Source organism: Chiloscyllium plagiosum, unplaced genomic scaffold (genome assembly GCF_037043375.1).
Source record: "Chiloscyllium plagiosum isolate Xiang-an unplaced genomic scaffold, Cpla_swu_hap1 HiC_scaffold_1, whole genome shotgun sequence".
NCBI classification, from domain to species: Eukaryota; Metazoa; Chordata; class Chondrichthyes; order Orectolobiformes; family Hemiscylliidae; genus Chiloscyllium; species Chiloscyllium plagiosum.
The window spans coordinates 132,878,913-132,903,214 of NW_028270139.1; the positions used below are offsets into that span (position 1 = coordinate 132,878,913).

The window sequence follows — 24,302 nt, forward strand, 5'->3', positions numbered from 1 at the left end:
AGCTGATGGGTGGCTAATGAACCCTGATCATCATGGCTGATTAACAGCATTATCCAGCTTAGAGCCCCAATTTGTAATGTCCTCCAGTTGTGGCTTTAAAACAAACAGAATTTAGGAAAGTATAGGATGTGCATGTGGGCATGAACACAGGCAAACACCATTAGCTTGAGCTAGCAGAAGGCATATAGAGAGAAATTTTTAAAATATGTTTGAGACAGAAGAATTATGAAAGACACAGGCGATATCTTCATTATTTGCAAACATTTACTGTGGAAATTATCAAATATCTGATTTTTGGCATCCGGAGTTTTTTGGCTGTTTTTTAATCAAACTTCTTCTCTTGCTTCTTGAGTTACTAGGTCTCATATCACTCATAAATGGATGTTTCCATTTCAACTGATTTCCCTGACTACTTCCAGTTCATCATTGACACCAGTGTTCACGACCTTATTAATAGCCTTGTATTGGTAGCTTTATCCTCAATATTTTGTTATGCTCTTTCAGTTATAGAGTCATAGAAATGTACAGCACAGAAATAGACCCTTCAGTCAAACTCATCCATGTCAACCGGATATCCAAAACTGATCTGGTCCCTTTCCTAAACCCTTTCTATTCATATACCCATTTAGATGCCTTTTAAATACTGTAATTGTACCAGCCTCCACCACTTCCTCTGGCAGCTCATTCCATACACGCAGCAAGCTCTGTTTGAAAAGGTTGCCCCTTAGGTCCCTTTTAAATCTTTCCCTCTCACCCTAAACCTACGCCTTCTAGTTCTGGGCTCACCCATCCTCGGGAAAATACGGTGTCTATTTTCCCTATCCATACCCTTCATGATTTTATAAACCTCTATAAGGTTACCCCTCAGCCTCTGACGCTACAGGGAAAACAGCCAGTGCCTATTCAGCCTCTCCCTATAGCTCAAACCCTTCAACCCTGGCCACATCCTTGTAATCTCTTCTGAACTCTTTCAAGTTTCACAACATCCATCCTATAGCAGGAACATCAGAATTGAACACAGTATTCCAAAAGTGGCCTAACCAATGTTCTGTACAGCTGCAACATGACCTTCTAACTCCTATATTCAATGCACTGACAAATAAAGACAAGCATACCAAATACTTTCTTCACTATCCTGTCTACCTGTGACTCTACTTTCAAGGAACTATGAACCTGCATTCCAAAGTCTTTCTGTTCAGCAACACTCCCCAGTCCGGCCCTGATTTGCCATAGAAAAATGCAGCACCTCACATTGATCTAAACAGAACTCCACCTGCCATTCCTCTGTTCATTCGCTCTTCAGATCAAGGTCCCATTGTACTCTGAGGTAACCTTGTTTGCTATCCACTACACCACCAATTTTGGGTGTCATCTGCAAACTTACATAGCTTCCATGTTCACATCGAAATCATTTATATAAATGATGAAAAGTAGTGGACCCACCACCGATCGTTGTGGCACACTGCAGGTTACAGGCCTCCAGTTTGAAAAGCAACTGTCCTCCACCACTCTCTGTCTCATATCTTTCAGCCAGTTTTGTATCTAAATGAGTAATTTTCCCAGTATTCCATGTGATCTAACCTGGTTAACCAGTCTACCATGCCGACCAGATATCCTGAACTAATCTAGTCCCATTTGCCAGTACTTGGCCCATATCCCTCTAAGTCCTTCCTATTCATATACCCATCCAGATGCCTTTTTAAATGTCGTAATTGTACCAGTCTCCACCATTTCCTCGGGCAGCTCATTACATACACACTGTGTGAAAAAGTTGCTCCTTGCGCACCTTTTAAATCTTTTCCCCTCTCACCCTAAACCTATGCTCTCTAGTTCTGGACTCTCTCACCCCAGGGAAAAGACCTTGTCTAGTTACACAATCACCCTTTTGTCCTTAATGTATTTGTAGAATTCCTTTGGATCCTCCTTAACCCTATTTGGCAAAGCTGTTTCATATCCCCTTTTTGCCCTCCTGATTTCCCTCCTACAGCCCTTATTCTCTCCTAGAGATTCATTCAATCCCTGCAGTCTATACCTGACATATGCTTCCTTTATTCTTGACTAAAACCTCGATTTCTCCAGTCATTCAGCATTTCCTACCAGTCTTGTCCTTCACTCTAGGAGAAAGTGAGGACTGCAGATGCTGGAGATCAGACCGGAAAAATGTGTTGCTGGAAAAGCGCAGCAGGTCAGGCAGCATCTTAGCCTGCTTGGCACACCTTCCTCATTCCTGAAGAAGAGCTTATGCCCGAAACGTAATAAAACGCCCCTCCCCCAAGTCCTTCCTCCCTACCTTTTATCTTAGCCTGCTTGGCACACCTTCCTCATCCCTGAAGAAGGGCTTATGCCCAAAACGTAATAAAAGATTCTCCTGCTCCTTGTCCTTCACTCTAACAGGAACATCCTGTCTCTGGACTTGCATTAACTCATTTTTGAAGACTTTCCATTTTCCAGCCATCCTTTTACCTGCAAACATCCCCCCCAACCCCCCCCCCCCACCCCCACCCCCCCACCCCCCCCCACACCCCACCCCCAACCCCGGATCAACTTTTGTAAGTCCTTGCCTAATATTGTCAAAATTGGTCTTCCTTCAATTTAGAAATTTAACTTTTGAATCCTTCTCCATCACTATTTTAAAACAAACAGAATTATGGTCACTGGCCCCAAAGTGGTCCCCCACTGACACCTCAATTGCCTGCCCTACTTTATTTCCCAACAGTAGGTCAAGTTTTGCTCCTTCTCTGGTAGGTACATCCACATACTGAATCAGAAATTTTCTTCTGCACACTTAACAAATTCCTCTCCATCTCAACCCTTAACACTATGGCAGTTCCAGTCTATGTTTGGAAAGTTAAAATCCCCTACCATAACCACTCCATTATTCTTATAGATAACAGAGATTTCCTTACAAATTTACTTCTCAATTTCCCACTGACTATTGGGAGGTTTACGGTACAATCCCAATAAGATGATTATCCCTTTCTTATTTCGCAGTTCCACTGAAATAATTGCAATTGAATGAGGGAGTATCAGTGGAAGTCTAAGGCAATTTCTTAGGTTTTAAACTCATGGGCATTTGATTTAGAGACAAGAATGCTACCAACTAAGGGGGGAAAGAAATGGTATTCTCGAACACTCAATGTCACAAGACAGAATTTAATTTAACTTGACAAACGAAGCACAATTGTTTGATTGCAAAATATTTTTGTAAACTTGTTTACAAGTACAAACATATTTAAATTCTGGCTGTCTAGTCCTCTATCAGACATGCAGAAGAGAAACCTTATACAATGAAAAGAAAAGTTGGCACTTCAAGTGTTAATGTTTTAAAGGATGATGCCAATCCCAAACTGCCCACCTCCTAACCTGGGTGGGTTGTAAGTACATTGCACAGCTTTAGCTGTGTGAAAATGTGTAGGAGAGGCTGAATAAACATTCCAGCTTAATAAGAAGGACTGTTTATGGGGAGTAAGGGGGTGGGAGTGGTGGTGAGTTAATATCTGCTAGCATGTTGTTAGATCACATTCCTAATGCTGTCTTCTCATGCAAAGGGCTGCAAAAGGCTATAGGGGCTGGCAGAAAAATGAGAGGTGGGGTAATCCAGTTCAAACCGGCCTGGCAGCAAAGGGGCGTTTTCTTGGCAGCATTTGCAACTGCTGAGCACCACTGGTACTGTCTTTTAAAAAGCAACAGCAGCACTATTTAACAATTGAATTCTGAACCGTGATTCAACGGTTGCATTTGATTCAGTATTTAGTGCTTGTTTTTCAGGTACAGTGTGGAGGTCACTACGCACAGGACATATTCACCAGGCGTAGGGGATAGGAGAGGGAGGGTGTTCCGGAACACTATAAACTTCATACACACCCTTCCTTAATTGCTATGGATTTAAGCCAGTTCTACAATCCTCCCTTGGATGTTTTTCAACCCTTCCCACAGTACTCCCTGTAGTGTGTGCGGGTGTAGTTTTACTTAAACTAATTTTAAAATTTAACCATTTGAAAATAATTAAATCTACCATCTTTTTCTCTCATGAAGTGTGGGTAGATCTCATGAAGCAATTCAAATATTACCAATTGAAATTTTGAAACTATTTTGGGTAAAGAAACATTTCTATTTTCATATAAAATAGGATTTGCTTTTTTATCCTTTCTATTGCCGCCGCCCTGTGGTTTCTTTTCTTAAACACTGGGACCAACCCTTTCCCTTATCCTCTTGTCATTGGCACGGTGCCCTTGCTGCCGGGAGGACAGGTGAGAGAACTGTAGGCTGCTCTGTGGCATGCTTATGCAGAGTGTCTGTCAGTCCTACTCTCACTGTCACTGCGTGTGCCTCTCTCACTGTGTTTCTAGCCAGTGATCCCCACAGTAAGGAGGATGTGGTCGTCTGAAGGCATCTATTGTACTGTAAGTCTTTCTGATATATGTACTCAGCATTTTACCTTTTCTCCATAGCCAATTTTTTCAGCAAAAGCTGTTAGTTTTTTTGTATATCGTCAAGGACAATTGAATCTGTAAAACCACGCGAAGTCGTGAAAGCTAACTGTTCCATGTTGAAGGCGTTGTTCTCAGAAAGGGCCAGCATGTTGAGGAAAAGAATGGACTAATCAATTTCAGTGTGAACTGAAATGCGATAGACAAGAATCACTATGAGAAGAGGTACACTTAAATATCTGAGGTCAGTATCTTTCCGTTCAGTGACTATCTTCTTGTTCACCTCAATAGCAACACGCCAAATATCACTATGTATGTAAGTAGAGTTTATGGGGAACTAAATAACACTATATAAGTGTACAGTACTTTTATTAAGCAAGTTCTTGAAGTATTGTATAAGTAGCACTGTGAGGCATCGCCAGTTAAGACTTGGCTGCCAAGTGGATGATCCAAAGGATACTTGTTATTCATTGCCATATTTAGAGAGCTGGAGTGAATTTTCTTTTTTGTACTAAGGTATAGACTATCTATTCAGTGCTTCTTCTTTTCGGTCGAGCCAAGTTCCAAAATCTAGCCTGAGCCTGAACTCTCCTCTTTCTCCAGTTTCTTCCTTCATATCCTCTCTGAGTTCATCTTGCAAACGAAATCTGCCTACCGTTCTTTCACCTTAATCTATAAAATTTGCTAATTTTAAATTGTAGATTCTTATCTTTCCTCCCTTTCAGATCTACTGTCATTAAAAAAAATTCAGCTCTTGACTCTGTTGGACCTTGCAAATCTCCACTCTATCTTCAATCCTTGAATGTATTTTTCTCACCCAAGTCCATGCCTAATTTTCTACAATTCCACCTTCTCCAATCAGTTTACCAGTCCTGCCAAAGCGCTGAATCAAACTTCCAAATGCCATACAATGTTTCATCTAAGTTCGTGGGATGTGGGCATCACTAACTAGGTCAGTACTTATTTTTATCCATAATTGCTCTAAGAGTCAATTGTTTTACTGTGGGCCTTGAGTCACATGGAGGCCAAACTAGGTAAGGATGGCAGGTTTCCTTTCCTAAAGGACATCAGTGAACCAGATATGTTTTTACAGCAATTGATAGTGGTTACATGGTCGCCATTAAGGTGGCTCTTTTTGTTATTGAATTAAAATACCACCATCTGGTATGGTGGGATTCAAACCAGTGTCCCCATAACACTATCACGGGGTTTTGGATTATAAGTTTAGTAATATTATGAGGACGCTTGTGATCCCCTGAAATTATGGGGCATGCTCACCAGCAGCCCAAAACAAAATAGCTACTGTTAGACATGATTCTGTGATCTAGAGGTATTTACTGAATAATTCTAAGTGCATTAATAGTTATATTAACAACAAAGTTATGATAATCAGTCAAGTTTGAACTATGGCTCATTTATACTTGCTAGAAACCAGCATGCAATTATTTGCAGGGGCAACTTTTTGGCAAACTAATGGAATGTATTCAAGCCTTTGTGCTTTTTTGTTTGAATTACCAGGGAAGTTGGAAGCCTATAATTCCTTGTTGCTTCCTGCATGGTAAAGCCTCGATCAGTGTAGTTTTATCCTTTGCTAAAAATTATTGTGAACATTTAAAATTTGCCATTCTAGTTTTATCCTTTGGTAAACATTATTGTGAACATTTAAAATTTGCCATTCTGAAGAACATAAGGTGAGAAGCTTTGGCAACATGTTCCTTTTTACAGTAATATTCAAGTTCAGTACTACCAAGCACCTGTTTGTAAACTATGCAACCTTTGCATCTTGTTTAAACCTGAGCTCAGCTTCCAACTCCATGTTATTTCCACAACAAAGATTGTGAAATGTGTCCATTTCCACCACTATATCAGTTTATCTGCTGCTGAATCCCCACCGATTTCCCTGTGCTTCCTGATGTACATTGGTTGAAGATCTAACAATGTCTCAGTTTGACAGTTTTTAGTGATTTATTCAAATTCCTCCATGCCTTACCCTCACAGTTTTACCTATTCCAGATCTACAACCCTGCAAGAGTTTGTCACTCTCTGCACTCCAACATTGACAGTCATACGCTCACCAGTTTAGGCCACAATCCCAGAAATTTTCTCTCTAAACAGTTTTGATTTTTCTTCAGTTTTTCCTTTAGCATCCTTCTTGAAACTTATACCCCTATGACCTTATGTGGAGGGAGGTCATTGACAAAGCAACTGAAGACTATTGGGTCTGGGACACTACCCTGAGGAACTTCTAGAGTGATGTCTTGGATCCCAGATGACTGATCTCCAACAACTGCCTATCAACTAAGTTTTTCCCCTAATTCTCATTCACTCCAGTTTTACTAGGATTCCTTGATGCCACACTCAGTCAAATGCAGCCTTGATGCCGTACATTTTGTTGTTCTATTTGCTAACATGTCTACTCAGCCACAACTTCTGTCCAGTAATGCACCATCTTCCATATTGGAAAAGAAAAATATTGCTGCATGCTTTGTGTATTCCATCAAGGTGTCTTATGCCTGTTTGAGATTCCTACGATAGGACGTATTTTCTTCAGGCACCCCACTAAATAAAACTAAGCCTTGAGATCCCCGGCTATCAAAAATGTAAGCTTTTAAAGTTTACTTCTCTGAATATGTCACTGAATAGCCTCCATTTCTTATCCAACCACCAGATAGCGCACAGGAGTAGGTAAGCAGGCTACACCATATTGGTGCAGTTATTTATCAGAGTCCTCAGCTACCAACTCAAACAAAATCACCTGACCAGAAACTGAAGCTGAGATATTGTTTGACTGGTGGGGCCTTAGTAGCATAAATTATGAATTGGTCCTCTCACTATTCAGCATATTTTGTACCAAAGTACAATTTTACAAAATGCATAATTATTATATAAGCAAAGACTAATAATGCATTAATCCTTATGCTCTTTATTTTTTATTTGACAGCCAATTTGATTAGCACATCTGAATCTTATCAGTGGTATCTTACTGTCAACTGTCCAATGCCAATACTGGACATCTTTCCTCACAAGCTGGTATCCAAAACTCCAGACAAACTCTGGCTATAAAGGTAGGAAGTTTAATGCAATTTAGACTTTGTTTTTACTGTTGAAATTAAATCCAGTTATAATCATAAAATCCCCACAGTGTGGAAGCCATTCAGTTCATCAAGTCCATACCAACCCTCTGAACAGCATCCCAGCCGATCCCTGTAACCTTATATATACCGTGGTTAATCCAACTAACATACACATTCCTGGACACTATTTCACAAGGCCAGTCCACCTAATCTGCACATCTTTGGACTGTGGGTGAAAGTGGGAACACTTGGAGGAAACCCACGCACATATGGGGACAATGTGCAAACTCTACACTGACAGTTGCTCAAAGGTAGCATTTAACATGAGTCCCTGAGCCTGTGAGGCAGCAGTGCTAACCACTGAGCCACCATGCCGCCCCATGACTGAAGCTGGCATAGTTGAAATGTGGGAATGCAGCTTGTGACGGTTGTAATGTGTTTTTAGAGTCATAGTCCTACAGCACGGAGTCAGGCTCTTGGCCCAAAGTGGTCCATCCTGACCAAAACATTCGTCCATGCTAACCCCATTTCCCTGCACTTGGCCCATATCTGTCTAATCCTTTCCTATCCATGTATTTGTCCAAATACCTTTTAAATGTTGTTAATGTATCTGCCTCAACCACTTCTGCTGGCAGCTCATTCCATAAGCATACCACCCTCTGTGTAAAAAAAAAGGTTGCCCCTCAGGTTCCCTTTTATTCTTTCCCCATTAACCTTAAACTGACACCCTCCAGTTTTCAATTCCCCAACCCTGGGAAAAAGATTGAGTGCATTCACCCTATCCATACCTGTCATGATCGTATACATCTCTATTAGAGTCATAGAGTCATTGAGATGTACAGCATGGAAATAGACCCTTTGGTCCAACTCGTCAATGCCGACCAGATATCCCAACCCAATCTAGTCCCACCTTCCAACATCTGGCCCATATCCCTCCAAACCCTTCCTATTCATATACCCATCCAGATGCCTTTTAAATGCTGTAATTGTACTAGCCTACACCACTTCGTCTGGCAGCTCATTCTACACATGCACCACCCTCTGCAAGAAAAAGTTGCCCTTAGGTCTCTTTTATATCTTTTCCCTCTCACCCTAAACCTATGCCCTCTAATTCTGGAGTCCCCACCCCAGGGAAAAGACCTTGTCTGTTTACCCTATCCATGCCCCTCATGATTTTATTAACCTTTATAAGGTCACCCCTCAGCCTCTGACACTCCAGGGAAAACAGCCCTACCCTATTCAACCTCTCCCTATAGCTCAAATCTTCCAACCCTGGCAACATCCTTGTAAATCTTTTCTGAACCCTTTCAAGTTTCACAACATCCTTCCAATAGGAAGGAGACCAGAATTGCATGCAATATTCCAAAAGTGGCCTCATCAATGTTCTGTACAGCCGCAACATGACCTCCCAAGTCCTGTACTCAATACTCTGACCAATGAAGGAAAGCATACCAAACGCCTTCTTCACTATCCTATCTACCTGTAACTCAACTTTCAAGGAGCAACACTCCCTAGGACCTTACCATTAAGTGTATAAATCCTGAGGTCCCCCTCAGTCTCTTATGCTGTAAAGATAGAAGTCCCAGCTTGTCCAATCTCTCCCTGTACCTCACACCATTTAGTCCAGGCAACATCCTTGTAAATTTCTCCTGCACTCTTTCCAGTTTAATAACATCCTTCCTAAAACAATGTGACCAAAACTGAACACAATACTCAAGTGCAGCTTCACCAATGTCCTGTATAACTGCAACATATACTTAGTGCCCTGACTGATAAAGGCCAGTGTGCCAAAAGCCTTCATCACTGCCCTGTCCAAGTTTGCCAACTTGCCCTGGATTCCATGTGATCTAGCTTTCCAGAGCAGCCTACCAAGTGGAACCTTATCAATGGACTTTCTGAAATCCATACAGACTACGTCTACTACTCTGTTCTCGTCAACTTTCCTGGTCACTTCATCAAAGAACTCTAACAAACTTGTGAAGCATGATCTCCCACTCACAAAGCCATGCTGACTACTCCTAAACAAACTCTGTCTTTCCAAATCCATGGATATCTTATCCCTGAGAATCTTCTCAAGTAACTTACCCACTACAGATGTTAAGCTTAATGGTCTTAATTCCTAGGCTGTTCTTTGCAGCCCTTCTTGAATAATGGCACAACATTCGCTATCCTCTAGTCTTCAGTTTATGTTACTGAACTAAAACAACAATAAGGTTCAAATCCCACCGTAAAATGGGAAATTTAAATTCAGTTGAAATGATAAATCTAAAATCGAAAAACATCGATCAGCAATGATGATCATTAAACCGTGAGACTATCATAAAAGTCTATCTGGACCATTAATAGCCCTTAGGAAAGGATATCTGAAATGGCCTAGCAATCCACTCAGCTCACCATCAACATCTCAAAAGCAATTAGTGATAGCAATAAGTGCGAGCATTGCCAGAGCATCCAAATATCATTATTGAATATTAATTCTCACCACAAAAATGCCATGTGATGAGCATTGCAAATAAGACAATAGACAATAGGTGCAGGAGTAGGTCATTCTGCCCTTCGAGCCTGCACCACCATTCAATATGATCACGGCTGATCATCCTTAATAAGTATCCTGTTTCTGCCTTATCTCCATAACCCTTGATTCCACTATCCTTGAGAGCTCTATCCAACTCTTTCTTAATTGAATCCAGAGACTGGGCCTCCACTGCCCTCTGGGGCAGAGCATTCCACACAGCCACCACTCTCTGGGTGAAGAAGTTTCTCCTCATCTCTGTCCTAAATGGTCTACCCCATATTTTTAAGCTGTGTCCTCTGGTTCGGCACTCACCCATCAGTGGAAACATGTTTCCTGCCTCCAGAGTGTCCAATCCTTTAATAATCGTATATGTCTCAATCAGATCCCCTCTCAATCTTCGAACTTCCAGGGTATACAAGCCCAGTCGCTCCAGTCTTTCAGCGTAAGGTAGTCCGGCCATTCCAGGAATTGACCTCGTGAACCTATGCTGCACTCCCTCAATAGCCAGAATGTCTTTCCTCAAATTTGGAGACCAGAACTGCACACAATATTCCAGGTGTGGTCTCACCAGGGTGCTGTACAGCTGCAACTCAATCCCTCTTGTTATGAAGGCCAGCATGCTATTAGCCTTCTTCATTACCTGCTGTACCTGCATGCTTGCCTTCATTGACTGGTGCACAAGAACACCCAGATCTCTTTGTACTGCCCCTTTACCTAAATTGATTCCATTGAGGTAGTAATCTGCCTTCCTGTTCTTGCCACCAAAGTGGATAACCATACATTTATCCACATTAAACTGCATCTGCCATGCATCTGCCCACTCACCTAACCTGTCCAGGTCACCCTGTAATCTCCTAACATCCTCCTCACATTTCACCCTGCCACCCAGCTTAGTATTATCAGCAAATTTGCTAATGTTATTACTAATACCATCTTCTATATCATTAATATATATTGTAAAAAGCTGCGGTCCCAGCACTGATCCCTGCGATACCCCACTGGTCACTGCCTGCCATTCGGAAATGGAACCGTTTATCACTATTATTTGTTTCCTATCAGCCAACCAACTTTCAATCCAAGTTAGTACTTTGCCCCCAATACCATGCGCCCTAATTTTGCTGACTAACCTCCTATGTGGGACTTTATCAAAAGCTTTCTGAAAGTCCAGGTACACTACATCTACTGGATCTCCCTTGTCCATCTTCAGAATTACATCCTCAAAAAATTCCAGAAGATTAGTCAAACACGATTTCCCCTTCATAAATCCATGCTGACTCTGACCTATCCTGTTACTACTATCCAGATGTGTCGTAATTTCATCCTTTATAATAGACTCCAGCATCTTTCCCACCACTGAGGTCAGACTAACGGGTCTATAATTTCCTGCTTTCTCTCTCCCGCCTTTCTTAAAAAGTGGTGCAACATTAGCCACCCTCCAATCCGCAGGAACTGATCCCGAATCTATCAAACTCTGGAAAATAATCACCAACGCACCCACGATTTCTCGAGCCACCTCCTTCAGTACCCTGGGATGTAGGCCATCAGGCCCCGGGGACTTATCAACCTTCAGACCGAACAGTCTCTCCAACACCAATTCCTGGCAAATATAAATTCCCTTCAGTTCAGTCCTTCAGCCACTGTTAGCTCAGGGAGATTGCTTGTGTCTTCCCCAGTGAACACAGATCTGAAGTAACAATTCAATTCTTCTGCCATTTCTTTTTTCCCCGTAATATATTAGGAGAAAGTGAGGACTGCAGATGCTGGAGATCAGAGCTGAAAATGTGTTGCTGGAAAAGCGCAGCAGGTCAGGCAGCATCCAAGGAGCAGGAGAATCGACATTTCGGGCATGAGCCCTTCTTCAGGAACCTGAAGAAGGGCTCATGCCCGAAACGTCGATTCTCCTGCTCCTTGGATGCTGCCTGATCTGCTGCGCTTTTCCAGCAACACATTTTCAACCCCGTAATATATTCCCCTGTTTCTGTCTTCAAGGGCCCAATTTTAATCTTAGCCATTTTTTTGCCTTTCACACACCTAAAAAAGCTCTTACTATCCTCCTTTATATTTTTGGCCAGTTTACCTTCGTACCTCATTTTTTCTCTGCGTATTTCCTTCTTAGTAATCCTCTGTTGTTCTTCAAAAGCTTCCCAGTCCTCCGTTTTCCCACTTATCTTTGCCATGTTATACTTTTTCTCTTTTAACTTTATATTTTTCTTAATTTCCCTCGTCAGCCATGGCCTCCCATGCCTCCTCCTCGGATCTCTTTTTGGAATGAACTGATCCTGCATCTTCTGCATTATACACAGAAATATCTGCCATTGTTCCTCCACTGTCATCCCTGCTAAGATATTGCACCATTGAACTTTGGCCAGCTTCTCCCTCATAGCTCCATAGTTCCCTTTATTCAACAGAAATATTGCCACTTCCGACTGTACCCTCTCCCTCTCAAATTGCAGATTGAAGCTTATTGTATTATGGTCACTACTTCCCAATGGCTCCTTCACTTCGAGGTCCCTGATCAATTCTGGTTTGTTGCACAATACCGGATCCAGAATTGCCTTCTCCCTGGTAGGCTCCAGCACCAGCTATTCTAAGAATCCATCTCTGAGGCACTCCACGAAATCTCTTTCTTGAGGTCCAATACCATCCTGATTCTCCCAGTCTACCTGCATGTTGAAATCCCCCATAACAACTGTAGTAACATCTTTGCAACAGGCCAATTTCAGCTCCTGATTCTACTTACATCCGACATCCAGACTACTGTTTGGGGGCCTGTAGATAACTCCCAAGAGGGTCTTCTTACCCTTAGAATTTCTCAGCTCTATCCACACTGACTCTACATCCCCTGATTCTAGGTACCCCCGCTCAAGGGACTGAATATCATCCCTTACCAACATGGCCACCCCACCCCCCTGCCCGTCAGTCTGTCCTTACGAAAGCACGTGTTCACCTTGAATATTCATTTCCAGACCCTGTCCACTTGAAGCCACGTCTCAGTTATCCCCACAATATCATATCTGCCAATTTCCAAAAGAGCCTCAAGCTCATCCATCTTATTTCTAATGCTTCGTGCATTCATATATAGTATTTTTAATTTGTTACTGCCCTCACCCTTCCCATCAACTCCTATTTCACTTAGCCTTACAGCATGATCCCTTTCTGAGTTTTCTGCCTCATTGATACAGTTGACTTTCTTGACTTCCCCTTCAATTTCCTTCTTAAACATCCAGTTTGTCCCCTCCCCCCCCCCCAGCTATAAGAAGCAATCTAACCAACATTCCTTGACATTGAATGATGTTTCCATCACTGAGTTCCCCATTATACTGTTGACCAAAAACTGAACTGGACTAGCCACTGTTTGGATGTCAGTAAGGAGTTTGATAAGATTCCGCATGGTAAACTGATTAGCAAGGTTAGATTACATGGAATACAGGAAGGGCTAGCCATTTGGATACCAAATTAGCTGGAAGGTAGGAAACAAAGGGTGGTGGTAGAGGGTTGCTTTTCAGACTGGAAGCCTGTGACCAGAAGCTTGCAGCAAGAATAGGTGCTGCCTCCACTGCTTTTCGTTATTTATACAAATGATTCGGATGTGAACATATGAGATATGATTCATAAGTTTGCAGACGACACTAAAATTGGTGTTGTTGTGGACAGTGAAGAAGGTTACTTCAGAGTACAATGGGACCTTATTCAGAGAGGCCAATAGGCCAAGGAATGGCAGATGGTGTTTAATTTAGATGAATGTGAGGTGCTGCATTTTGGTAGGGCAAATCAGGGCAGGACTTATACGCTTAATGGTATGGTCCTGAGGAGTGTTGTCGAACAAAGAGATCTTGATGTGCAAATTCATAGTTCCTTGGAAGCGGAGTCGCAGGTATACAGGGTAGTGAACAAAGTGGTTAGTGCACTTGCCTTTATTGGTCAGTGTATTGAGTATAGGAGTTCGGAGGTCATGTTGTAACTGCATAGGGCATTGGTTAGGCCACTTTCGAATATAGAACATAGAACATTACAGCGCAGTACAGGCCCTTCAGCCCTCGATGTTGCGCCGCCCTGTCATACTAATCTGAAGCCCATCCCACCTACTCCATGTACGTCCATATGCCTGCCCAATGATGACTTAAATGCACTTAAACTTGGCGAATCTACTACCGTTGCAGGTAAAACATTCCATACCCTTACTACTGTCTGAGTAAAGAAACTACCTCTGACATTTGTCTTATACTTATCTCCCCTCACTTTAAAGTTGTGTCCCCTCGTGTTTGCCATCCCCATACTTGGAAAAAGGCTCTCCCTGTCCACCCTATCTAACCATCTGATTATCTTGTATGTCTCTATTAAGTCACCTCTCAACCTTCTTCTCTCTAACGCGAACAGCCTCAAGGCCCTCAGCCTTTCCTCGTAAGACATTCCTTCCATGCCAGGCAACATCCTAGTAAATCTCCTCTGCACCCTTTCCAAAGCTTCCACATCCTTCTTATAATGCAGTGACCAGAACTGTACACAATACTCCAAGTGTGGCCGTACCAGAGCTTTGTACAGCTGCAGCGTAACCTCCTGGTTCCGGAACTCAACCCCTCTATTAATAAAGGCCAAGACACTGTATGCCTTCTTAACAACCCTGAAACGTCGATTCTCCTCCTCCTCAGATGTTGCCTGACCTGCTGTGCTTTTCCAACACCACACTCTCAACTCTGATCTCCAGCATCTGTAGTCCTCACTTTTTCCTAAAGGGCTTAGGTTTAATAAATGACCTCAGTTAAAAAAAATTCCCTGGGAAGTAGTGATCAAAATATGATAGAATTTAATATTCAGCTCAAGAGCGAGAAACATGGGTCAGAAACAACAGTTTAATTTAAATTAAGGGAATTTCAATGAAATTAGGATAGAGTTAGCTAAAATAAACTGGATGGATAGATTAGCAGAGATGATAATAAGTAAGCAGTAGCAGACATTCATGACTGTCAGCAAAATTACTTGCTGGCAGGAGGAAAAATTCCAAGTAAAAGATAAACCATCTATGGCTAGCCAAGGAAATTAGAGTATTAAATTGAAAGAAAAATCATATCAGGAGGCAAAAATCAATGATGGTGCAAAGACTGAGATAAATTCAGCAAATGAGGACTTAAAAAGCTAATAAAGACAGAAAAATAAAATTACGAGGGCAAACTAGCATGAAATATAAAAACTGACATTAAGAGCATCTTTAAATATATAAAGTAACTGACTAATTTATTAGAATGTTTTGAGGAAGTCTAAACCAGATAGAGGAGAACCAGTAGATGTATAGTATTTGGACTTTCAGCAAGCATTTGACAGGTATCTTACAAAGGTTAAGTCATAAGATAAAGACCGTACTATGTTGGAGGTAGTATATTGGCATGGATAGAGAATTGGCTCATGGGCAGGAAACAGTGAGTGGGAATACTTATTTTGTTACCGATTGGAGACCTTGACCATTGGGTTCCAAAGGGATCATTGTTGGGACTGCAACTATTTTATAATATATTAATGACTTGGAGGAAGTAAATGAATATACGTAGCCAAATTTGCAGACGACACACAATTAGATGGCAAGGCAGATTGTGAGACGGATACAATCAGCTACAGAGAGATATTGATAAATTAGTAAACATGCAAAAGTTGGCAAAAGAAGTATAATGTAGGAAAATGTGAAGTTGTCTATTTTGTAAGGGAGAACAGAATATTGTTTAATTGGAAATAAACTGCAGAAAGCTGCAATACAAAGGGACTTGGGAGTATCTGTGCAGTGAACAAAAAGCTAGCACACAGGTACATAGGCAATTAGGAAGGCATGGAATGTTGGCCCTTATTTTAATGGGGTTGGAGTATAAGAGTAGGGAAGTCTCACTGCAATTGCACATGGTGCTGGTGAGACCACATCTGGAGCAGTTTTTGTTGCCTTAATATCATTTCATTGGAGGCAGTTCAGAAAATGTTTACTAGGATAATCTCTAGTATGAAGCAATTGTTTTATGAGCTAAGATTAGATATGTTGAGACTCTACTTTCTGTAGTTCAGAGGAATGAGGTGATCTCATTGAAAAGCATAGGATTCTTAAGGGGCTTGTCAGGGTAAGTGCTGAGAGGATGTTTCCCCTCATGGAAGAGTCTAGGACTAGAGGGCATCATCTCAGAATGATGGGGTACAAATTTAAAACTGAGATGAAGAGAAATTTCTTCTCTGAGGGTTGGTGAGTCTTTGGAAGTCCTTGCCACCGAGAGCCATGGGGGCAGAGTCCTTGTGTCTATTTAAGGCAAGATAGATAGATTCTTGATCAGTAGGGGAATCAAGGGTTGCGGACAAAGGGAAGGAAAGTGGATGTGAGGAATATCTGATTGGCCGTGATCCTATTGAATGGCAGAGCAGGCACAATTACTGAACAGTGCTAAATCACCAACTCTTGTTCCTATTTCTTATGGTCTATAGTCTTATTTAAAACAGAGATGAGGAAGGATTATTCCTGTCACAAATTTGAGAATCTGTGGAATTCACCACCGCAGAACATATATATTCAAAATACCTTATTTAATCCACAGGCCCAGTTGATCAAGGTCCCATTGTGCTCTTAAATGCCTTCTTCACTCCATTTTAATGGCACCTGCAAATTTACTAACCATACCTCCAATATTCTCATCCAAATTGTTTATATACATGACAAGCAACAGTGGACCCAGCACCAATCCTTGCAGCACGCTGCTGGTCACAAGCCTCTCATTCGAGATTGAGGAGAAAGTGAGGTCTGCAGATACTGGAGATCAGAGCCGGAGATGTGTTGCTAGAAAAGCGCAGCAGGTCAGGCAGCATCCAGGGAACAGGAGAATCGACGTTTCGGGCAGATTCCTGAAGAAGGGCTTATGCCCGAAACGTCGATTCTCCTGTTCCCTGGATGCTGCCTGACCTGCTGCGCTTTTCCAGCAACACATCTCCGGCTCTCATTCGAGATTGCCGAACAAGGGAAAACATCCCTGTCTATCAATTCCCTTAACATATTATCTACTCCCATTAGATATCCTGTCATTCTCCTCAACTCTGTGAATATAGACCTAAACAGCTCATTCTGTCCTCATAAAATAAGCCTTTCATCTCCGGAGTTAATCAAGTGCAGTCTCACAATTCTTAGTTTAATTATTACAACACTTTTTTGCTTTTACACTGCAATTCTTTTGAAATAAATGTCAAATGCCAAAATTCCATTTCTTCAACTTGTTACTTTAGTTCCTCTCCAACAAGAAGAGATATTCTATATCTTGGCACCAGAGATGTCCTGAGAACTGAGAGTTTCTTCCTTGAACCTTAACCATGCTATTTTACATTACTACATTTCTCTTTTCTTCCACACCTGATTGTCACTCTGGATGGTTCTGTGGTCAGTTTGTCATTGCAGTCTGTACCCTCATCCACAGCAGGAACAAGAACCTAGTTTTTATTGGATAAGGGCACTGACGCAGACTCCTTCAAAGCTAAATTCTGGACTCCCATACTTGCCTCATTCGCAGTCATGACCTCTTGTTCCTGACCATGGACTAAATTTAATTAATTAATCCCAGGGGTCTGGAACACAGTGTTCATGTAGCTGTCTGCCCCCCGATGTTTTGCAGTGTCCACAGCCCAGACACCAACTCAACAAGTTGGAGCTAAAGTTCCTTGGGCAGCCAACACTTGCCACAGATGTGGCCACTGTGGATAATGCTAGATTCTCAAGGCTCCCACATATTACTGGTGCTGTACATCATTATCCTCATCATCTCTATCCTAGTTGATTAATTGATTTGGATGTTAAATATTTTGAAAGTGAATTTCTTAATTGTACTCTTCAGCTGCAATAACATCTCCTAATTTAAACCACTCAGGCAATCCAATGACAGAAGTCATGGTAAGGTCCTGGGGAGTGTTGCTGAATAAAGAGACCTTGGAATGCAGTTTCATAATTCCTAGAAAGTGGAGTCACAGGTAGATAGGATAGTGAAGAAGGCATTTCATATACTGTCCTTTATTGGCCAAAGCATTAAGTTTAAGAGTTGGGAGATCATGTTGCGGCTGTACAGGACATTGGCTAGGCCACTTTTGGAATAGTGCTTTCAATTCTGGTCTCTCTCCTAATGGAAGGATGTTGTGACACTTGAAATGGTTCAGAACAGATTTACAAGGATGTTGCCAGATTGGAGGATTTGAATTATAGGGAGAGGCTGAATAGGTTTGGGCTGTTTTTCCCTGGTAAGTCAGAGGCGGAGGGGTGACCTTAATTCTTTGAAGAGGTAACAAGTAAGTCAGACCAGGTAAGCCCAGTGGATGTTATGTATCTAGATTTCCAAAAGGCCTTTGATAAGGTGCCTCACAGGAGACTGCTGAGTAAGGTGAGGGCCCATGATGTTCGAGGTGAGCCAATGGCATGGATTGGGGATTGGCTGTCTGACAGAAGGCAGAGAGTTGGGTTAAAAAGGTTCTTTTTCAGAATGGCAGCTGGTGACAAGTAGTGAACATCTATTCCTAAGCTCACCATCCATCATATCCCTCTCCTTGGTTAATACCAATGCAAAATACCCATTAAGAATCTCACCCATTTTCTCTGACTCCACGCATAACTTTCCTCCTTTGTCCTTGAGTGGTCCAACCCTTTCTCTAGATACCCTCTTGCTCCTTATATAAGAATAAGAGGCTTTTGGATTTTCCTTAACCCTGTTTGCTGAAGATATTTTAGCCCTCTTAATTCCTCGTTTCAGATTGGGCTTGCTTTCCTGATATTCTTCCAAAGCTTCATCTGTCTTCAGTCATAGAGTCATAGAGATGTACAGCATGGAAACAGACCCTTTGGACCAACCCGTCCATGCCGACCAGATATCCCAAGCCAATCTAGTCCCACCTGCCAGCACCCGGCCCATATCCCTCCAAACCTTTCCTATTCATGTACCCATCTAAATGCCTCTTAAATGTTGCAATTGTATGAGCCTCCACCACATCCTCTGGCAGCTCATTCCATGCATGTATCATCCTCTGCATGAAAAAGTTGCCCCTTAGGTCTCTTTTATATCTTTCTCCTCTCACCCTAAACCTATGCCCTCTAGTTCTGAATTCCCTGATCCCAGGGAAAAGACTTTGCCTATTTATCCTATCCATGCCCCTCATAATTTTGTAAACCTCTATAAGGTCACCCCTCAGCCTCCGACGCTCCAGGGAAAACAGTCCCAGCCTGTTCAACCTCTCCCTGTAGCTCAGATCCTCCAACCCTGGCAACATCCTTGTAAATCTTTTCTGAACCCTTTCAAGTTTCACAACATCTTTCTGATGGGAAGGAGACCAGAATTGCACGCAATATTCCAACAGTGGCCTAACCAGTGTCCTGTACAGCCGCAACATGACCTCCCAACTCCTGTACTCAATACTCTGACCAATAAAGGAAAGCATACCAAACGCCTTCTACACTATCCTATCCACTTTCAAGGAGCTATGAGCTTGCACTCCAAGGTCTCTTTGTTCAGCAACACTCCCTAGAACCTTACCATTAAGTGTATAGGTCCTGCTAAGATTTGCTTTCCCAAAATGCAGCACCTCGCATTTATCTGAATTAAACTCCATCTGCCACTTCTCAGCCCATTGGCCCATCTGGTCAAGATCCTGTTGTAATCTGAGGTAACCCTCTTCGCTGTCCACGACGCCTCCAATTTTGGTGTCATCTGCAAACTTACTAACTGTACCTCTTATGCTCGCATCCAAACCATTTATGTAAATGACAAAAAGTAGAGGGCCTAGCACCGATCCTTCACTAGTCACAGGCCTCCAGTCTGAAAAACAACCCTCCACCATCACCCTCTGTCTTCTACCTTTGAGCCAGTTCTGTATCCAAATGGCTAGTTCTCCCTGTATTCCATGAGATCTAACCTTGCTAATCAGTCTCCTATGGGGAACCTTGTCGAATGCCTTACTGAAGTCCATAGAAATCACATCTACTGCTCTGCTGTCATCAATCTTCTTTGTTACTTCTTCAAAAAACTCAATCAAGCTTGTGAGACATGATTTCCCATGCACAAAGCCATGTTGACTATCCCTAATCAGTCCTTGCCTTTCCAAATACATGTACATCCTGTCCCTCAGGATTCCCTCCAACAACTTGCCCATCACCGAGGTCAGGCTCACCGGTCTATAGTTCCCTGGCTTGTCTTTACCGCCTAGATCTTATGTATGTTTCCTTTTTCCTCTTAGCTAGTCTCACAATTTCACCTGTCATCCATGGTTCCCTAATCTTGCCACTTCTAATCCTCATTTTCACAGGGATATGTCTGTCCTGCATTCTAATTAACCTCTCTTTAAAAGCCTCACACATATCAAATGTGGATTTACCTTCAAACAGCTAGTCCCAATCCACATTCCCTAGCTCCTTCTGAATTTTGCTAGAGGTGGCCTTCCCCCAATTTAGCACTCTTCCTTTAGGACCACTCTCGTCTTTGTCCATGAGTATTCTGAAACTTATGGAATTGTGATCCCCAATTGTATACACAAAGTCTACTGAAACCAATCATCTGGCCGGGCTCGTTCCCCAACACCAGGTCCAGTATGGCCCCTTCCCGAGTTGGACTATATACATACTGCTCTATAAAACCCTTGTGGATGTTCCTTACAAATTCTGCTCCATCTAAACCTCTAACACTAAGTGAATACCAGTCAATGTTGGGAAAATTAAAATCTCCCTTCAGCCTATTGCTCCTACATCTTTCCATAATCTGTTTACATATTTATTCCTCCATCTCACATTCACTGTTGGGAGGTGTGTAGTATGTCCCCCAACATTGTTACCGTATTCTTCCTATTTCTGAGCTCTGCCCATATTGCCTCACTGCTCGAGTCCTCCATTGTGTCCTCCTTCAGCATATCTATGATATCCTCTCTGACCAATAATGCAACTCCTCCCTCTCTATCCTGCCTGAAGCATCTATATTCTGGGATATTTAGTTGCCAATCTTGCCCTTCACCCAACAAAGTCTCAGTGATAGCAATAACATCATACTCCCAGGTACTAATCCAAGCCATAAGTTCATCTGCCTTACCTACTACACTTCTCGCATTAAAACAAATGCACCTCAGACTACTTGTCCCTTGGTGTTCATCATCTGCTCTCTGCCTACTCTTCACTTTTAGTTACATTGACTTCACTATCTAGTTCCTTACAGGCTTTAGTTACTACCTCCTTACTGTCCACTAACCACCTCATTTGTTCCCATCCTCTGCCACATTAGTTTAACCCTTCCCCGACAGCATTAGCAAAAGCACCCCTAGGACAGTTCCAGTCCTGCCCAGGTGTAGACCGTCACTGTCACTGATTTTTTAAATATTTGCTGAGAAGATATGGGCATCAGTAGCTAGGCCAAAATCTAGTGCCCATCCTGAATTGGCCTGAACTGAGTGGTTTGGTAGGGCCATTTTAGAGGGGAGTTAAGAGGCAGCCACGTTTCTGTGGGTCTGTAATCACTTGAGGGCAGATAAGGTAGATTTCGGTCCCTAAAGTACATTATTGAACCAGATGGTTTTCATGACAATTGACAATGGTTACTTTAGAATATAGAACTGTAATCACAGTAACGGGCCTTTCGGCCCACGATATTGTGTGAACATGACATCAAATTAAACTAATCCCTTCTACCCTGCCCTTGGTCTATATCACTCCATTCTTGCGTATTCATGTGATGAGGTATTGCATCTTATTCCTATGGATTTCCCACCAGTTCCTGCCAGCAGTCTGGCAGCCAAGACCATTTTTTTTCATTCATGCAATGATGTGTCACTGGCCAGGCCAGCATTTCTTGCCCATCCCGAATAACCCAGAGGACACTTAAGAGTCAACTGCATTTCTATAGGTCATGTAGATAAGACCAGGTAAAGATACAGTTTCCTTTCCTAAATGGTATTCATGAGCCAGATGGCTTTTTCCAACAATCCACAATTGGATATCGTTTGCCTCATAACTCCGGATTTTTTTTAAACAATTCTAACACCACCATCTGCCATGGTGAGATTTGAACCTAGGTCCCCAGAACACTTCCTGGGTCTCTAGATTAATAGTCTAGCGATAGTATTACTAGGCCATTGCCCCCTTCAATGACATTGTTGCCTTTAGATTAGCTTTTAGTTACAGATTTTTTTTCTTGAAGTCAGATTTTACCATCTGCCATGGTGGGATTTGAACCCACATCTCCAGATTAGATTAGATTACTTACAGTGTGGAAACAGGCCCTTCGGCCCAACAAGTCCACACTGATCCTCCGAAGAGCAACGCACCCAATTCCCTTACGTTTACCCCTTCGGGCAATTTAGCATGGCCAATTCACCTAACCTGCACATTTTTGGACCGTTGGAGGAAACCCACGCAGACATGGGGAGAATGTACAAACTCCACACAGACAGTTGCCTGAGGTGGGAATTGAACCTGGGTCTCTGGCGCTATGAGGCAGCAGTGCTAATCACTGTGCCACCATGCCGTTCACCTTTAGACCAAAACACTAATCCAGTGATATTATCATTGTACAACTATCTCCTCCACTATCAACATTCTGGTGTTTACCAACAACGAGACACTACACTGGACCAGCCATAAAATATACTATGGCTAAAAAAGTAGGTCAGAAGCTAAACATTCTGCAGCAAGTAACTCACCTCCTGTCTCCCCAATGTCTATCCATCATCTAGGAGTTTGATGGAATACTAACTAATTGCAGGTAGATGCAGCTCCAACAACACTGAAGAAATGAACACCATCCAGGAAAAACAGCTTGTTTGATTGCTACTCCATAGGCCACCTTCAACACCTGCTCCTTTTAACACAATAGCAGTAGTATGTGTGTACCAAATACAATATGCACTGCTACAACTCACCAGGGATCCTTTGACAACACCTTCCAAAGAAATTTCAAACCCTCGACATCTAGAGTCTATTGCAGTAGATGCATGGGAACAACACTGATGAGCAGGTTTCTTCAAAGTTACAAACTATTCAGACATTAAGCTATATCTCCCCTCCTAACTGTCATTGGACCAAAATTTTGGAACTTTTTTCTCACCCTGTGGGTGTTCCTACACTCCAAGGACTGTAGTAATTCAAGAAGGATGTTCACCACCACCTTCTCAAGGGGAATTAAGGATGGCCAATAAATGCTGGCCTATCCAGCAATGCCCGCTCCCATAAATTAATAAAAGTAAGTTTCTGCTCTTAATTTGCAGTTCTGCACTTATGGACAGTGTTGTAGTTTTAATCTGTGTGTTGAAATTATCTGTTTGGTGTTGTAGAAAGTTTGTATTTATGGAAATTGCAGGCCTCAACTCGGTGTCAAGGAGTTACTTCAAAATGTTATTATTTACAGTTATTTTCAAGTTCTGTCAAATTAAAATCTAAGCAGGTTCTAATTTGGGAAAGTGCTTGAGAGACAACTGGCAGCAAGGTAAACCTTGTGCTATGATTCTAAGGAGTAGCAATGTCTGTGAACAGGAACTAATTGCAAAAATAAACACCATAAGCTCAACTTGAGATTTTGTCTTCTCTGTGCTTACTTTAAATCTCAGATCACCTTCATTCCATGACCTTCCTGGTCAATGCTTTTCACTTAAATGTTGACATTGCACTTATTCGCTTGTGCCTAGGCAGGTGAGACAACATGGTGGAATTCAAGATGTATGGTAAATAGTCTGGTGACTGTGAATCAAATACAGGGAGTCACCAGTTTATGGATGTCTGACATATGAATGCTTGTACTTACAAATGCAAATCCCATGCATAGGTGTAATTTTAAAGACCCGACACATGAACATTTCCTGTAAATAAGAACAGCTGCTTTCCATTGTGCTGCATTGTGTTCAGACTTGCATGCAATTTGACTCGTCAACGTACTCCAGAACAGAACCTGTTTGCAACCCAGGAACTATCTATAACTGGGGAAAAATTGGCAATTGAATCATTGAAAATAATAAAAATAACTCAGAGATGTAAATGATGTCACAGAGACAAACTTTCTATGATTCGCTGTACAGAATTTATGATTGCATAAAAAGCAAATATGTTTGCTATATTTGGTACAACTTAGAATTGAGTATTTTGAAATGGCCTTCAAACTAAGTCATTAAATTTTGTAAAATTATGATTTTATGAAAAACAGCATTGTGGGATCTGCCTGCACTAAATGGACTACAGCGGTTTTAGAAGGGAGCTCACCACCACCTTGTCAAGGGCAATTAGGGATCGGCAATAAATGCTGACATAATCTCAACGAATAAAACGAG

General features: G+C 42.0%; 1 protein-coding gene across 11 annotated transcripts in view; it reads left to right on the forward strand.

Annotated features, from left to right (window-relative positions):
- zbtb7c (zinc finger and BTB domain containing 7C) overlaps nucleotides 1-24,302 on the forward strand; it is a 244,214-nt gene that overhangs the window by 125,718 nt on the left and 94,194 nt on the right. For 5 of the 11 annotated variants that reach the window (XM_087990814.1, XM_043717424.2, XM_087990823.1 and 2 more), the window contains 2 exons: nucleotides 7,372-7,495; nucleotides 24,179-24,301. The gene's annotated coding sequence lies outside the window, so the exon portion shown is untranslated. Of the gene's footprint in view, nucleotides 1-3,914; nucleotides 4,404-4,457; nucleotides 4,675-7,371; nucleotides 7,496-24,178; nucleotide 24,302 lie in introns of those variants that run through there. The other 6 variants (XM_087990838.1, XM_087990848.1, XM_087990843.1 and 3 more) reach the window with 3 other exon arrangements.